The sequence below is a fragment of the Martes martes genome, assembly GCF_963455335.1.
Source record: "Martes martes genome assembly, chromosome: 17".
In the NCBI taxonomy this organism is placed as follows: Eukaryota; Metazoa; Chordata; class Mammalia; order Carnivora; family Mustelidae; genus Martes; species Martes martes.
The window spans coordinates 45,859,668-45,872,428 of record NC_137905.1 but is presented as its reverse complement, the minus strand read 5'-3'; the positions used below and the strand labels follow the sequence as shown (position 1 = coordinate 45,872,428).

General features: G+C 42.0%; 1 long non-coding RNA gene across 1 annotated transcript in view; it reads left to right on the top strand.

Moving 5' to 3' along the window:
• Positions 1–12,255, top strand: part of LOC308358655 — a 36,471-nt gene extending 24,216 nt beyond the window's left edge. The window contains exon 3 of the long non-coding RNA XR_013968328.1: positions 12,174–12,255. This is a non-coding gene — a long non-coding RNA (uncharacterized lncRNA). The remainder of the gene's footprint in view (positions 1–12,173) is intronic.
• The last annotated feature ends 506 nt before the right edge of the window (positions 12,256–12,761 follow it).

Sequence of the window (12,761 nt, the reverse complement as noted above, 5' to 3'; positions counted from 1 at the left end):
GCCTTTAGGAAATGCTTATAGTTGCTATTTTTATTTTCCTCTTGTTTCTCTAGGTTAGGATGTCAGGCTCCCAGTACAGATACAAAGGAGTCGATGTCTTGGGAAGAATACCTGAAATACTTTAGGGTCTGTGTATGTGGTCCCTATGTTTCTTAAGTGCAACTTCTGGGCTTTATGTGCCACCTGTATGCTGATGAGTCCTGTTGGCCATGGAGCCCTCTGGGAGTGGACACTGAGATGCCGTGTGAAGTGAAATCTCTCTGTTAGGGATTGACACCTGTGGGAGGGATCGGGAGGCACAGCGTAGGGTGGATGGAGAATTTGAACTGTGATCCAGGCCCAAGGTTGGGCTTGACTGATTCCACAAGGAGCTCTGGAGCATGGATAATCTATTAGTCTTCCGTTGTTTGACTCAGAGCCTGCTAGAGTTGTCCCCTGTGTGGCTCAAGTTCCTGGGTCTTCTATCCCCGGCTCCCTCAGTTACCCCATGGGGACAGCCATCTGTGAGTCTTTGGACAAGGTGGTTCTGTGCACCCCTGGGCACTCAGGGCCCAGCCTGACGGAGCTGACAGCATTCCCAGTGGCTGGAGTGGCAAGTCCTACCTCGAAGGGGGATCTGGGCAGGCTGTCTCTGCCTCCAGCATTAGTCCCAGATTTCTGTCTCCAGTGCAAACCTGTCCCCTAAATTCTGCCCTTGGATGTGCAATGACTCATCCAAAATCAAGTTCCTGATCTTTTCTCCCAAACCTGCTCAGTCTGCAGGCTTCCGTATCTCAGTTCCCAGCAACTCCACTGGTCCCGGTGCTCAGGCCAAAATCTTCGGCATCGTCTTCAACGGACTCCCCTCTTTATTCCGTTACGTGGCCGTCTGATCTGTCAGCAAATCCCATTGACTTAATTTGTGAAACATCCCAAATGCGAACACGCTGGACCAAGACACACACCATTTCTCCCCTGGGGTTTTACATTTGCTCCCTAACCACCCTGCTTGGCTAAATTATTCTCGTGTTGAAATGCAAACTTGATCATGTCCTTTCTCTGCTTATTACTGTCAGTGGCTTCACTAAGAGTAAAATCCAGATTCCCCTCAAAGGCCTGTAAAGCCTGGCAAGGTTGCCCCCCACCCCCATCCTGGGCCCCATCAACCCTGACTTCATCTTCTCTTCCCCTCCCTGCTCACTCCCCTCTATCTGGAATTGCCTTCCCCTAGGATCCCCATGGCTTCCTCTCTCCCGTCCCTCAGGCCTCTGCTCAAACGTTGCCTTCTGAGTTTGGGTGTCCCTGGCCACCCCTTTAAGCTTGCGGCTCCTGCTCTGGTACCCCTTGCCTTCTTGGCGTATGATCCTCCATGCCATTAATCCCCACACGATGTAATTTACTCATCATTCTGTTCGTTATCTGTCTCGCTAGCAGACTGCAGAAGATACGCAGGGGCAGTGAATTCCCCCCCACCCCCGCCGTGTTCTTGCTGAAACCCCAGTGTTAGAACAGTGCCCGTAGGGGCTCAATAAATATTTTTAAATGCATGCAAGAGTGAATTTATACAACACTTACCACTACCTTAGGTGAGTTTGTTCCTTTTTTAATTTTAATGATACTATTGGTTATGTGAATGCATAACCAATATTTAATATATTTAAGGAGATATTCAGATGTTAGAGGATGCACAAGAGTCCCCCTTAACGTGGGTGGTGGGCATTCTACTTTTCTTTTGTGTCTACCCAGGCACCAAGCATTTCTTCTCTCTTGTGAGCCTCCTGAGCTCTGTGGGTCTGGGACGGGAGGCAAATGAACACCTCCCATTGAAGAGACTGTATTAGTTTCCTCTTGCTGCTGTAACAAATTGTCACAGGCTCGGGGGCTTAAAAAGAACATGAGTTTATTACTTTAGAGTTTCGGAGGTCAGAAGTCTTACCGGGCTAACATCAAGCTGGTGGCAGGACTGATTCCTTCTGGAAGCTCCGGCGGAGATCCCAGTTCCTTGCCCTCTGGCTTCCAGAGGCTGCCTACGTGTCGCGGCTCCCGGCCCCTTCCTCCGTTTTCACAGCCAGCCGCGTAGCTTCTTCCTCACTGACTTCTGCTTTCCATCCTTCCATCCTCTCTCTTGAGCTCTGATCCTCCTGCCTCCTTTTATGAGGATCCTTGTGAGGACATTGGACCACCGGAACAATGCCTATGGCTGCATACGGGGACATAGTCCCAAGTTCTGAGGATCAGGACGAAGGCCTCTTTGGGGGCTGTTATTCAGCCTACCCGGGGGGGTAGGCTCTTTTTTTAAAAAATAATTATTTTTTAAGAAGATTTTATTTATTTATTTATTTGTGTGTGTGAGAGAGAGAGCAAGAGAGCGAGCACAGGCAGGCAGAATGGCAGGCTGAGGCAGAGGGAGAAGCAGGCTTCCCCACTAAGCAAGGAGCCCGATGTGGGACTCGATCCCAAGACGCTGGGTTCATGACCTGAGCCGAAGCCAGCCGCTTTACCAACTGAGCCACCTAGGCGTCCCTAAATAATTATTTTTTAAAAAGATCTTTATTCGTTTGTTGGAAAGAGAGAGAGAGAGAACACAAATGGGGTGGGGGGAGCAACAGAGGGAGAGGGAGAAGCAGACTCCCCACTGAGCAGAGAGCCCAACACGGGGCCTGATTCCAGGATCCTGGGATCATGACCTGAGCCAAAAGCAGATGCTTAATGACTGAGGCACCCAAGCACCCCATGTCGAACATTTTTCCAAGCGCACATTGACCTTTTATATATCTTCTTTGGGAAGTGACTGATATCTTGCTCATTTTAAAATGGAGTTGTTGGGCCCCTGGGTGGCTCAATGGTTTAGAGCCTCTGCCTTCGGCTCAGGTCATGATCTCAGGGTCCTGGGATCGAGCCCTGCATCCGGCTCTCTGCTCATCGGGGAGCCTGCTTCCTCCTCTATCTCTGCCTGCCTCTCTGCCTACTTGTGATCTCTGTTTGTCAAATAAATAAATAAATAAAATATTAAAAAAATAAAATGGAGTTGTTTGTATTCCTCTTACAGATTTCAAGAGTTGTTTATGTATTCTGGATACAAGTTAGATATAGGGCTGTAAATGCTTCCTTCCATGACATGGTTTGCCTTTTTATGTTCTTAACTGCAAATTTTGAAGATCAAAAGCCTTTCATTTTGGTGAAGTCCAGTTTTTTTTCTTTTACGATTTGTATTTTTGTGTTCTATTTAAGAATTCTGCACCTACTTCAGAGAAATATGTATTTTCTTCTGATGTGTTATAGTTTTAACTTTCATATTTAGTCCTATGATCAAATTTGAGTTAATATTTGTGTATGATGTAAGGTATGGGCCCAGTTTCTCTCTCTCTCACTTTTTTGCATATGGATGATGAATTGTTCTGTAAGTCTTTATATGAATTTTTAGAATGAATTTCTTATGCACAGCTAATGGTTGGTTCTTGCATATTTATTTTTTCAATTTTATTTATTTAAGAAATCTCTATACCTCGTGTGGGTCTCAAACTCATGACCCCAAGATCAAGAGTTGCATGCCTCTCTCACTGAGCCAGCCAGTGCCCTGGGTCTTGCCTTTTTATCCAGCCTACTATTATCTGCCTTTTAGTTGAAGTATTTTTATCATTTATAATGTGATTATTCATATCATTGGATTTAAATCTACCTTTCTTGGGGCACCTGGGTGGCTCAGTGGGTTAAGCCTCTGCCTTCAGCTCAGACCATGATCGCAGAGTCCTAGGATTGAACCCTGAGTCGGGCTCCCTCCTCACCAGGGAGTCTGCTTCTCCCTCTCACTCTCTTTGTCCCTCTGTGCTCTCTCTCTTTCTCTCTCTCTCAAATAAATAAATAAATAAATAAATAAAATCTTTTTAAAAAATAAAATAAAAATAATATTTTAAGAAATCATTGATGAGGGGCACCTGGGTGGCTCAGTGGGTTTAGCCTCTGCCTTCGGCTCAGGTCATGATCTCAGGGTCCTGGGATCGAGCCCCACATCGGGCTCTCTGCTCAGCGGGGAGTCTGCTTCCTCCTCTCTCTCTGCCTGCCTCTCTGCCTACTTGTGATCTCTGTCTGTCAAATAAATAAATAAAATCTAAAAAAAAATTAAAAAGAAATCAATGATGAAAAACATCCCTTTGATATTTTCTATGCATTTCCCATGCAGCACACATTATTTATTTGTGTAAACTTAGGTTTCCATCTGCTATCATTTTTCTTCCATTTGAAGAACTTCCTTTAACTTTTCTTCCAGTAAACGTCTGTTGGTGATAAATACTGTTTTTGTTTATCAGAGAAAGTCTTTATTTATTTATTTATTTTTTTTGGAAAGTCTAAATTCCCTTGAAAGAGGTATTTTATTTGGGTATAAAAGTCTAGGTTAACAGTCCCCCCCCCCCTTTTAGCTCTGTAAAAATATAATCCAATTCTCTTAGGGTCTGTGTAAATTCTGATTAGAAATCATTAAAGTTTCTTGTTTTTGTTCCTCTCCTTTTTTATCTTATTTATTTATTTTTTTATTAACATATAATATATTGTTTCAGGGATACAGGTCTGTGATTCATCAGGGATACAGGTCTGTGATTCATCAGTCTTACACAATTCACAGCACTTACCATAGCGCATACCCTCCCTAATGTCCATCACCCAGCTACCCCATCCCTCCCACCAACCCCCTCCAACAACCCTCAGTTTGTTTCCTGAGATTAAGAGTCTCTTATGGTTTGTCTCTCTCTGGTTTTGTCTTGTTTCATTTTTTCCCCTCCCTTCCCCTGTGATCCTCTGTCTTGTTTCTCAAATTCCTCATATCAGTGAGATCATATGATAATTGTCTTTCTCTGATTGACTTATTTCCCTCAGCATAATACCCTGTAGTTCCATCGACATCATTGCAAATGCAAGATTTCATTTCTTTTGATGGCTGCATAGTATTCCATTATATATATATATATATATATATATATATATACCACATCTTCTTTATCCATTCATCTGTTGTTAGACACCTAGGCTCTTTCCATAGTTTGGCTATTGTGGACACTGCTGCTATAAATATTGGGGGGCATATGCCCCTTTGGATCACTACATTTATATCTTTAGGGAAAATACCCAGTAGTACAATTTCTGGGTCATAGGGTAGCTCTATTTTCAACTTTTTGAGGATCCTCCATACTGTTTTGCAGAATGACTACGCCAGCTTGCATTCCCACCAACAGTGGAGGAGGGTTCCCCTTTCTCTGCATCCTTGCCAATACCTGTTGTTTCCTGACTTGTTACATTTTTTTAAAGGTTTTATTTATTTATTTATTTGACAGGCAGAGATCACAAGTAGGCAGAGATGCAGGCAGAGAGAGAGAGAGGAGGAAGCAGGCTCCCCGCTGAGCAGAGACCCTGATGCGGGGCTCGATCCCAGGACCCTGAGATCATGACCTGAGCCGAAGGCAAAGGCTTTAACCCACTGAGCCACCCAGGCACCCCTCCGCCCTCCCCCCCTTTTTAACGATTTTATTTATTTATTTGAGAGAGAGAGCATGAACTGGGGAGGGGCAAAGTGAGAGGGGCAAGCAGACTCCCGCTGAATAGGGAGCCCAATGCAGGGCTCGATCTCAGGGCCCCAAGACCTGAGCCGAAGGCAGACACTTAACTGACTAAGCCACCTAGATGCCCCATATTTTTAATTATATGTGTATTAGCCTGCTTAATGTTATCTCACACACAAATGAAGCTCTATTACCTTTTTAAAAGTTCACTCCTTTATTTCCCTCTTTTGCTTCATTCTGGGTAATTTTTACTGAAAATTCTTCTAGTTTACTGACCTCTTCTGCGTGTAATCCATTGTTAATCCCATCTAGTGATTAAGCAAACAAACAGAATATACAAATGAGTCTGTTTTATTGGCTTTTTTCTCCTGTTCAGAGGCATATTTTTCTGGTTTATTGGCATATCTAATAATTTTTAATTGAATGATGGACATTGTCAATTTTACTTCTTCTGATAAACAATTAATTTTCTTGTGGTTCAGTTTGATTCTCTCAAAGCTTATATTCAAGCTTTGTTAACTAGGTTTAGAATGACCTTCTTTGGAGAGATATTGAGTCCAACCAGTAAGGCATGGCCCCTCATTGCCTCCACTGAATGCCCAAAGTGATGAGTGAGGACTCTCCTTTCGGGCTGGTCATAACTTGAACACCTTCCAGCTTTGAATGAGCTCTGGGAACTGTTTAGTTCATAGCTACCTGTCTTTTATATGTGTGGCCTTATGGAGTTTCACCCTGTGCATGTACAACTTAGTATTCAGCAAAGACTTGGGAGGGGGGGTCCCATGCAGATTTCTGAGACCCTTTTTCTGCATAGCTCCCTATTCTCTCTTATTGCCTCTGGAGCATATTACATACATATTCTTAGTTTTCTTTCTTTTTTAAAAAAAGATTTTATTTATTTGAGAGAGAGTGAGAGAGAGCATGAGTGGGGGAGGGAGGAGAGGAAGAGGGACAAGCAGAATCCCTGCCAAGCAGGGAGCCCAAGGTGGGGCTCAGTCCCTGGGTCCTGGGATCATAACCTAAGCTGAAGGCAGATGCTTAACTGACTGAACCACCCAGGTGCCCCACATATTCTTAGTTTTCTGTCATGTCAATTCATCCCAATATTTCTCTGTGATTTACTGGTCAGTCTTTTGTTAATCCCAGTATCCTTAATTCTTTTCTTATTTCATCACCCTGACCTAGGAAAACCTCAGCATTAATTGAATCTAGTGTCTGTTTTCCCCCTGTGTCTACAACTATGGCAATTTTGTGCAGCTGAATACACAACTTGGTGGATCGGTGTCAGCATAAATATTTCATTGGAAATAGCCTGAATTCCTCCTGTGATTCTGCCCAGCAGATCCCTTCTATTTCATCTTTCAACTCTTTCTACCATTATCTGCCACTGGGCTTTCAAATATTCTGAGCCATCCTCTGATCTTTATGCTTCTTCCTCTCTTTTAAAATATGCTTGTCTCCTACATCATAGAGAGGTTGAAGTTATATGTTGAGAAATCCCTGTATTTCCTTCCACAATTCAGAATGATCCTCACTTAACACCCATTCTTTTTTTTTTTTTTTAGTTTTATTTATTTAACTAATTTCTACACTCCTCTGGGGCTTGAACTCATGACCCCGAGATCAAGACTCAAATGCCCCCCCCCCCGACTGAGCTAGCCAGGTTCCCCTATGCCCATTCTTTTTTCCTACACTTATGTTAAGTGATGAATTTCTTTTTAAAACTAAGATTAGGGGCTCCTGGGTGGTTCAGTGTTAAGTGTCTGCCTTCGGTTCAGGTCATGATCCCAGGGTCCTGGAATTGAGCCCCGCATCAGGCTCCCTGCTCAGTGGGAAGCCTACTTCTCCCTCTCCCACCCCCCTGCTTGTGTTCCCTCTCTCACTGTGTATCTCTCTGTTAAATAAATAAATAAAATCTTAAAACAAAAAAAAACCCCATAAGCTTAATTTTTTTGCTAATGCACTGGTCCAGTGTTTCTTCTCCTCCTCCTTCTTTTTACTTAGTAATGGACTTTGATTTAATTAATATTAAATATGTCTTTTTACTGTAATCCAACAAATCCAATCTACCGGCTCTTATCCATCAGTATTTAAACTCTCTCTCTTCCCCATGAAGTTCTGGTTACTCTTTCACAGAGTAACCAGAGTAACCAGTTACATTTATTGGTAGAGTGATCTGTACTCCTCTCCATTGCTTCACTCCCATACACCGAGTGCATAGTAAATTGGCCTTCCATCACACAGCCCCATCGCATTTATTTTATCTTTTAAAATGGGTCTCTGTCTGGGGCGCCTGGGTGGCTCAGTGGACTAAGCCACTGCTTTCTGCTCAGGTCATGGTCTCAGGGTCCTGGGATCGAGCCCCGAATCAGGCTGTCTGCTCAGCAGGGAGCCTGCTTCCCCCCGCCCTCTCTGCCTGCCTCTCTGCCTACTTGTGATCTCTCTCTGTCAAATAAATAAATAAAATCTTTAAAAATAAAATAAAATAAAATGGGTCTCTGTCAATACCTACTGCCTTGGTTATTTATTTTTTAAAATTTTCATGTATTTATTTTAAGTAATCTCTACACCCAAGGTGGGGCTCAAACTCACAACCCTAAGATCAAGAGTCACACACTCTTCCAACTGAGCCAGCCAGGTGCCCCTCTTCTGTCTTGTTCAGATATCCCCCACGCTCCTTCCTTGGAAGGCCTCTTGTTTTCCCTACCAAACCTCTGATAGGTGGAAGTCATTCAGGCCTGTGAGATCTACAAATTATCTTCTAAGAAATGTACCCCTCAGAGATTTTCCAAAGATAAGGCAGAGTCCTAAGTTATTCTCTAAGCCCTCACTGTTTAACGACCTCACAATTATTTGACCTCATCCCAGTAGGGAATACAGAAAAATACAGAAAAAATACAAAAAAAATACAAGATGCTATCCCTCTGATAGCATCTTGCGATATTCTCTTGAAACACCGATGATTAATTTGGATAATTAGTATGCTGAGAAAAAAATGTTTAGAGATTTTTCTTGGAGACACTGTCATTGATGCTAGAAATAACATAATAATCACAGCTCTAAAGAGATGAGGTCAGTAAAACCAAGCCTGTAACTGAGGGTTCAGCTTTTCCCTCCCAGGGCAAATCTGGTAAACTTTGGGTTTACCAGCTTCTAACAAAGGTTGCTCAGGTGACTGGAGTTTTAGTTCAGATTTGGAAACTGGGAGAGAAGAGGGGTGGATATTCAGAGATGGGAATCTGCACAGCATCTGGACGATAATGCCTTTTCATGAGTACACACAAGAATCCGTGCAGATCCTGCCTTACTGGGAAAGGATGTTCTCATCCTTTCCAAAGAGAATCATTTGGAGACTCTCTTCCCCTTGCCCACTTGCCTACAGTGTCTCCTTGAGTCTTTCTCTGCATTAGTTCTGTCCCAATTTTTACCTCTGTTCTTTGATTAAACCTTAGTCTGAGATTCCTTAAGTGTGGGATCAAAATGAATTAAATGTATAATAGGGAAAATTAGAGGCCTGATGCATAGAATGTCTTAAATAAATATTAACATCTTCTGTTTCCACTGGACCTTGTCTGGATGAGACTGAATTTGGGCAATTTATTTATATGGGAGAGTGCTACGTGTGCACAGTATGAAAAATTTTAAAACATTGTCTGCATCTTAATTAGATTGGTACACTAAGAAATTATTTCTTATTGTAGGTTCTGATCTTTTAATCAAAATAATACACCTTGGAACACATGCCAGACCCAATTACAGAAGAAGGCATGCTTACGCGTGACTATCTCACCACTGGGTTCTCATTTCCAATAGCATACTTGGAACCAAAACCAAAATTCTGAGACGAGGTATTGTTCTTAAAATCAGACATCTGGGACGCCTGGGTGGCTCAGTTGGTTAAGCGGCTGCCTTCGGCTCAGGTCATGATCCCAGCGTCCTGGGATCGAGTCCCACATCGGGCTCCTTGCTCTGCAGGGAGCCTGCTTCTCCCTCTGCCACTCTGTCTGCCTGTGCTCGCACTCTCTCTCTCTCTCTCTCTCTCTGACAAATAAATAAATAAAATCTTTAAAAAAAAAAAATCAGACATCTGATGTGGATCCTTCCTTCTGCTCTGTGTTCCAAGGACATAAAAATCCTGAAAGCAAATATGACTGATCAGGACCATGGCTAGCACAGGGTCAGTGCCCACAGGGGCTTAAAGATTTGGTGCAATCTCACTGAACCTTGGGGGACATGGACTTTAGGAAGCCATCTTCACACTTTTTTGCTCAAGCACAGAGCCCATACAGAATTCATCATCAGCCGCCATATTCTCTTGGTCAGCAGCACCTCTGCCGCTATTTCTATCTGCATGTGTGTGTCTGGTTCCTTCTCTTTCCTTTGCCCTGGCATTCATTTGTCTGTTAGTATTTGATTTGACAATACAACTTTATACTTTCCAAACCATCCACCAATTATTCCGGTCCCTCATACCAAATGGCTCTTTTCTTTTGTTGAATTTTCTATTTATAATTATTTCTGGACACTTCATCCGGACCCATTGATATATTTGACTGGTTTTCAATTGTACCCACACTTTAATTGCTGTAATAAGTTCTAGGAAATCAGGTAAGCAATCCATTGTTATTATTTTTTTTAAATGAATCAGTTTGTGTTTGAAAATTTTGGTAATAAAGTATTGGGGAAAACAACTTGGATTTTCTTGTACAATTATAACTAAATTTCGAGATAAATTTCCCAATTCTCCCCAAAGCTGTCTTGCTATTTTGACTGACATTGAACTGAATCTACACATTTGAAGAAGTTTCAAGAATTGAATCTATATCTTTGAGGAAGTTTCAAATTTTGACATGTTATATCTTTCCATCCAGGAACATGCGATGAGTTCCACTCGTTCAAGATTTTTTTGTGCTATTTATTTTTATTACTTTTATATTTCCAGCACGTTACTGATCTATTTTGGTTCCAAGATTTGAAAAGTGTATATTCATAATATATCTTAAATTTTAAAAAAGATTTTATTTATTTACTTGACAGAAAGAGACAACAGTGAGAGGGGAAACACAAGCAGGGGGAGTGGGAGAAGGAGAAGCAGGCTTCCAGCTGAGCAGGGAGCCTGATGCGGGGCTCGATCCCAGGACCTTGGGATCATGACCTGAGCTGAAGGCAGACACTTAATGACTGAGCCACTCAGGTGCCCCTATATCTTAAATTTTTGCATACTTGTGTAACATTTGAGCAAATTACTATCTTATTACTTCTAAAATATTTCAGCATGTTCATCAAATGTTACACATAAAAATGATCTAATATTCAAAGAGGAATAATTTTTTCCTGCCATTTTATTGACCAAGTCAGAAAAATAATGAGTTGTGTGCATGAGTTCATGTTAGTCTTTTTTTCCCCGTGAAATGAGATTGTTTCTAATATTCATTGTCATATTAATCATGGGTAGTCTTGAAACATATCTTCGTTAATGTTGTATTATTATTAAGATATACTGCTCATTCATTTTAGGTCCTTGATTCAGGAGTTGTAATAAAAATTACATTGGGGGGTGCCTGGGTGGCTCAGTCAGTTAAGCGTCTGCCTTCAGCTCAGGTCATGATCCCAGGGTTCTGGGATCTAGTCCCACATCAGGCTCCTTGCTCAGGGGGAAGCCTGCTTCTGCTTCGCCTGCTGCTCCCCCTGCCTGTGCGTGCTCTCTCTCCCTGAGAAAAAATTACATTGGTTTATAGAAAGATAACATTTGACAAAGAGTATTTGATAGGATCCAGTGCAACATAAGCTACTTGGATACCTATCTCTCAGATAGATTAGGCTTTTACATAAACAAAACCAAGCAAATGCTCAAATCAAGCAAGAACATGCAGCTTCAAATAATACAATTAGTGAGCTTAAAGTATTATTTTTTTAACAGATTTTATTTATTTATTTGACACAGAGAGGGAGAGAGAGAGAGAGAGCACAAGCAGGGGTAGCAGCAGGCAGAGGGAAGGGGGAAACAGACTCCTCACAGAGCAGGGAGCCTGATGGGGGCTCCGTCCTGGGACCCTGGGACCATGACCTGAGCTGAAGACAGATACTTAACTGACTGAGCCACCCAGGCGTGCCTTAATGCACTATTTTTAACGATTAAGTGGAGGATATGCATTCTGTGTTCAGAAATCTGTCAATGTAAAGAACATACTGAAATGAAAATATGAAACATATTGAAAGAACATATTGAAACATATGAAATGAAATGAAAAATTGTGGCATGAAAATAATGCCTCCATTCATATTTGTTTATTCATGTAATAGATATTAATTGACTGCCTACTAGTAACAGATTGTTCTAGACCCTGGATATGGACTGAAAACATGTAGACAAGACCCCTGCTTTCGTGGCTCTCATAGTTCTGTTGGAGGAAATGGTCTTCCTTTGATAAGAATAAGGTTATCCAATGAGATCATTTCAGTTGTTATAAGTACCACAAGAGATATAGTAGGTGATGAGGAAAAAAGAAAACTTCAGGGTTAGGATTTTTATGCATGACAAGAGGATAGGTTTCCCAGAAAGGAGTTTTTAAAGAAATTATGGTGAGACCTGTAGTTCACTTGACTTGAAGATATTGATGTGTTCTTCCTGTTTCTCTCCAGGTGCTATGGACCTGAGCAAAATCATACCTCAGTCATGACCTTCAGTCACCGAAGCAATGATTTCTGCTAACTTGGCAATAGGTATGGTCATCCTTGCTCAGACTGGAATAAGGACTGTGGGTAATGCTTTACTCCGTTGTCATGTCTGCTCTCTTTTTAGGAGACCTAGACTGAGACCATTAAGGCAAATAATCAACCTTCTTGCTTTAGCCAATACTTTGATCCTTCTTTGTGGAGGAATCCCTTTGACAATGGTAGCCTTTGGGTTGAAATATTTCCTATATAATGTCATACATAAACTTGTCTTTTATTTTCACAGAGTGGCCTAGGGAAATTCTCTTAGCATCACCTGTCTTTTGGGTGGTTTCCAGGCCTCGAGTATTGACCCTACAAACTGTAGATGGGCAGAACTCAAATTCAAATCCCCAAAGCACATTAATTCACCATGTGTCCCGAGTTGGATGTTTCCTTGGCCGATAAATATCATTGCTCCCATGAAAGCGACTGGACCAAAAACTAGCAGAAATATCAGTATGAAATCAAATCTGGGGTATTGCCCTAATTGGTTGATTAATGCAATTACAGAAT